Source organism: Etheostoma cragini, unplaced genomic scaffold, assembly GCF_013103735.1.
Source record: "Etheostoma cragini isolate CJK2018 unplaced genomic scaffold, CSU_Ecrag_1.0 ScbMSFa_151, whole genome shotgun sequence".
Classification (NCBI taxonomy): domain Eukaryota; kingdom Metazoa; phylum Chordata; class Actinopteri; order Perciformes; family Percidae; genus Etheostoma; species Etheostoma cragini.
The window spans coordinates 1-4568 of NW_023265573.1; the positions used below are offsets into that span (position 1 = coordinate 1).

General features: G+C 29.6%; 7 non-coding genes across 7 annotated transcripts; all 7 read left to right on the forward strand.

Annotated features, from left to right (window-relative positions):
* The first annotated feature begins 130 nt into the window (after positions 1-130).
* On the forward strand, positions 131-212 carry trnas-gcu. The gene has a single exon. It is a non-coding gene; the product is annotated as a tRNA-Ser (tRNA).
* Positions 213-705: 493 nt separating this feature from the next.
* trnas-gcu lies at positions 706-787 on the forward strand. The gene has a single exon. It is a non-coding gene; the product is annotated as a tRNA-Ser (tRNA).
* A 776-nt stretch (positions 788-1563) lies between these two features.
* trnas-gcu lies at positions 1564-1645 on the forward strand. The gene has a single exon. It is a non-coding gene; the product is annotated as a tRNA-Ser (tRNA).
* Positions 1646-2426: 781 nt separating this feature from the next.
* On the forward strand, positions 2427-2508 carry trnas-gcu. Its single transcript has one exon. It is a non-coding gene; the product is annotated as a tRNA-Ser (tRNA).
* Positions 2509-2725: 217 nt separating this feature from the next.
* Positions 2726-2807, forward strand: trnas-gcu. The gene has a single exon. It is a non-coding gene; the product is annotated as a tRNA-Ser (tRNA).
* Positions 2808-3457: 650 nt separating this feature from the next.
* On the forward strand, positions 3458-3539 carry trnas-gcu. The gene has a single exon. It is a non-coding gene; the product is annotated as a tRNA-Ser (tRNA).
* Positions 3540-4200: 661 nt separating this feature from the next.
* On the forward strand, positions 4201-4282 carry trnas-gcu. Its single transcript has one exon. It is a non-coding gene; the product is annotated as a tRNA-Ser (tRNA).
* The last annotated feature ends 286 nt before the right edge of the window (positions 4283-4568 follow it).

Consider the following 4568-nt stretch of genomic DNA (forward strand, 5'->3'; position numbering starts at 1 on the left):
AAAAAGACATAGTTTAGGATGTTACAAAATTGATAAAAAAGACATAGTATAGTATGTCAAAACAGTGATAAAAAAGACTTAGTATAGCATGTCCAGAAAGTGAATAAAATGGTACAGTCCACGTATAGAAGATTAGGTGGCCGAGCGGTTAAGGCGATGGACTGCTAATCCGTTGTGCTCTGCACGCGTGGGTTCGAATCCCATCCTCATCGTACTGTCCTCAAAATACTGTCTTTAGTGGAAAAAATGATTACAAAAGTCATCGTATAGTAGTGTAGGAAAGTAGAGTATGTTGAGTAAAGTTACGAAAGTCATGGTACAGTATGTCAAAACAGTGATAAAAAAGACATAGTATAGTATGTTATAAAAGTGAAAAAACAGACAAAGTTTAGTTTGTCAAAACAGTGAAAAAAAAGACATAGTATAGTATGTCAAAAAAGTGATGAAAAAGACATAGTATAGTATGTTAAAGAACTGATGAAAAAAGACAGTATAGTATGTTATAAAAAAGACATAGTATAGTATGTTATAAAACTGATAAAAAAGACATAGTATAGTATGTTATAAAAGTGATAAAAATACATAGTTTAGTAAGTTACAACATTGATAAAAAAGACATAGTATAGTATGTCAACACAGTGATAAAAAAGACATAGTATAGTATGTCCAGAAAGTGTGAAAAAAGGGTACAGTCCACGTATTAAAGATGAGGTGGCCGAGTAGTTAAGGCGATGGACTGCTAATCCATTGTGCTCTGCACGCGTGGGTTTGAATCCCATCCTCATCGTACTGTCCTCAAAAAATGTCTTTAGTGGAAAAAATGATTACAAAAGTCATTGTATAGTAATGTAGAGTATGTTGAATAAAGTGACAAAAGTCATGGGACAGTATGTTAAAAAAAATATTAGAAACAGTCATAGTACAGTATGTCGATAAAGTGATGAATTAAGTCCCATAGTATAGTGATAATATAGTGATAAAAAGACATATTACAGTATGTTATTAATTTCATAAAAAAAAGACATGGTATGGTATGTTATAAAATTGATAAAAAAGACATACTATAGTATGTTCTAAGACTGATAAGAAAGACATAGGATAGAATGTTATAAAAGTGATAAAACAGACAAAGTTTAGTTTGTCAAAACAGTGATAAAAAAGACATAGTATAGTATGTCAAAAAAGTGATGAACAAGACATAGTATAGTATGTTATGAAACTGATAAAAAAAGACATAGTATAGTATGTTATAAAAGTGATAAAAAAGACATGGTTTAGGATGTTACAAAATTGATAAAAAAGACATACTGTAGTATAGTATGTCAAAACAGTGATAAAAAAGACATAGTATAGTATGTTAAATAAGTGATAAAACAGACAAAGTTTAGTTTGTCAAAACAGTGAAAAAAAAGACATAGTATAGTATGTCAAAAAAGTGATAAAAAGACATGGTTTAGGATGTTACAAAAATGATGAAAAAGACATACTTTCGTATAGTATGTCAAAACAGTCATAAAAAAAGCCTTAGTATAGTATAGTAAATGGTATAGTCCACGTATAGAAGATGAGGTGGCTGAGTGGTTAAGGCGATGGACTGCTAATCCATTGTGCTCTGCCCGCGTGGGTTTGAATCCCATCCTCATCGTACTGTCCTCAAAAAACTGTCTTTAGTGAAAAAAATGATTACAAAAGTCATTGTATAAAAATGTAGGAAAGTAGAGTATGTTTAATAAAGTGACGAAAGTCATGGTACAGTGTGTCAAAAAAATTATTACAAACAGTCATAGTACAGTATGTTGACAAAGTGATGAATTAAGTCCCATAGTATAGTGATAAAAAGACATATTACAGTATGTTATTTAATTTATGAAAAAAAGACATAGTATAGTATGTCAAAAATGTGATAAAAAGAAATAGTTTAGTATGTTATAAAAGTGATAAAAAAGACATTGTTTAGTGTATCAAAACAGTGATAAAAAAGACATAGTACAGTATGTTGACAAAGTGATGAAATAAGTCCCATAGTATAGTGATATTACAGTGATAAAAAGAAATTTTACAGTATGTTATTGAATTTATAAAAAAAATACATAGTATAGTATGTTATAAAAGTGATAAAAAAGACATAGTATTGTATGTCAAATAAGTGATAAAAAAGACATAGTATAGTATGCTATAATCGTGATAGAAAGACATAGTTTAGTATGTTACAAAATTGATAAAAAAGACTTAGTATAGTATGTCAAAACAGTGATAAAAAAGACATAGTATAGTATGTTATAAAACTGGTGAAAAAGACATAGTATAGGATGTTACAAAATTGATAAAAAAGACATACTGTAGTATAGTATGTCAAAACAGTGATAAAAAAAAATTAGTATAGTATGACCAGAAAGTGAATAAAATGGTACAGTCCACGTATAGAAGATGAGGTGGCCGAGTGGTTAAGGCGATGGACTGCTAATCCATTGTGCTCTGCACGCGTGGGTTTGAATCCCATCCTCATCGTACTGTCCTCAAAAAATGTCTTTAGTGGAAAAAATGATTACAAAAGTCATTGTATAGTAATGTAGGAAAGTAGAGTATGTTTGAATAAAGTGACGAAAGTCATGGTACAGTATGTCAAAACAGTGATAAAAAAGATATAGTATAGTATGTTATAAAAGTGTTAAAACAGACAAAGTTTAGTTTGTCAAAACAGACTAAACTTCGGCCACGTATAGAAGATGAGGTGGCCGAGTGGTTAAGGCGATGGACTGCTAATCCATTGTGCTCTGCACGCGTGGGTTCGAATCCCATCCTCATCGTACTGTCCTCAAAATACCAAAATAAATGATTACGAAAGTCATAGTATAGTAATATAGAGTATGTTGAATAAAGTGACAAAAGTCATGGGACAGTATGTTAAAACAAATATTAAAAACGGTCATAGTACAGTATGTCGATAAAGTGAAGAATTAAGTCCCATAGTATAGTGATAATAAGACATATTACACTATGTTGTTATATTTATAAAAATAAGACATAGTATGGTATGTTATAAAAGTGATAAAAAGACATAGTTTAGGATGTTATAAAAGTGATAACATAGACATAGTATAGTATGTCAAAAAAGTGATGAAAAAGACATAATATTGTATGTCAAACAAGTGATAAAAAAGACAGTTTAGTGTGTTATAAAAGTGATAAAAAAGACATAGTATAGTATGTCAAAAAAGTGAGAAAAAAGACATAGTATAGTATGTTTTAAAACTGATAAAAAAGACATAGTATAGTATGTTATAAAACTGATGAAAAAGACATAGTATAGTATATTATAAAAGTGATAAAAAGACATAGTTTAGGATGTTAAAAAATTGATAAAAAAGACATAGTATAGTATGTCAAAACAATGATAAAAAACACTTAGTATAGGATGTCCAGAAAGTGAATAAAATGGTATAGTCCACGTATTGAAGATGAGGTGGCCGAGTGGTTAAGGAGATGGACTGCTAATCCATTGTGCTCTGCACGCGTGGGTTCGAATCCCATCCTCATCGTACTGTCCTCAAAAAGCTGTCTTTAGTGAAAAAAATTATTACGAAAGTCATTGTATAGTAATATAGAGTATGTTGAATGAAGTGACAAAAGTCATTGGACAGTATGTTAAAAAAAATATTAAAAACGGTCATAGTACAGTATGTTGATAAAGTGATGAATTAAGTCCCATAGTATAGTGATAAAAAGACATATTACAGTATGTTATTAAATTTATAAAAAAAAGACATAGTATGATATGTTATAAAATTGATAAAAAAGACATAGTATAGTATGTCAAAACAGTGATAAAAAAGACATACTATAGTATGTTATAAGACTGATAAAAAAGACATAGCATAGAATGTTATAAAAGTGATAAAACAGACAAAGTTTAGTTTGTCAAAACAGTGATAAAAAAGACATAATATAGTATGTCAAAAACGTGATGAAAAAGACATAGTATTGTATGTCAAACAAGTGATAAAAAAGACAGTTTAGTGTGTTATAAAAGTGATAAAAAAGACATAGTATAGTATGTCAAAAAAGTGAGAAAAAAGACATAGTATAGTATGTTATAAAACTGATAAAAAAGACATAGTAAAGTATGTCAAAACAGTGATAAAAAACACTTAGTATAGCATGTCCAGAAAGTGAATAAAATGGTACAGTCCACGTATTAAAGATGAGGTGGCTGAGTAGTTAAGGCGATGGACTGCTAATCCATTGTGCTCTGCACGCGTGGGTTCGAAGCCCATCCTCATCGTACTGTCCTCAAAAAATGTCTTTAGTGGAAAAAATGATTACAAAAGTCATTGTATAGTAATGTAGGAAAGTAGAGTATGTTTGAATAAAGTGACGAAAGTCATGGTACAGTATGTCAAAACAGTGATAAAAAAGATACAGTATAGTATGTTATAAAAGTGTTAAAACAGACAAAGTTTAGTTTGTCAAAACAGTGAAAAAAAGACATGGTATAGTATGTCAAAAAAGTGATGAAAAAGACATAGTATAGTATGTTAAAAAACTGATGAAAAAAGACATTATAGTAT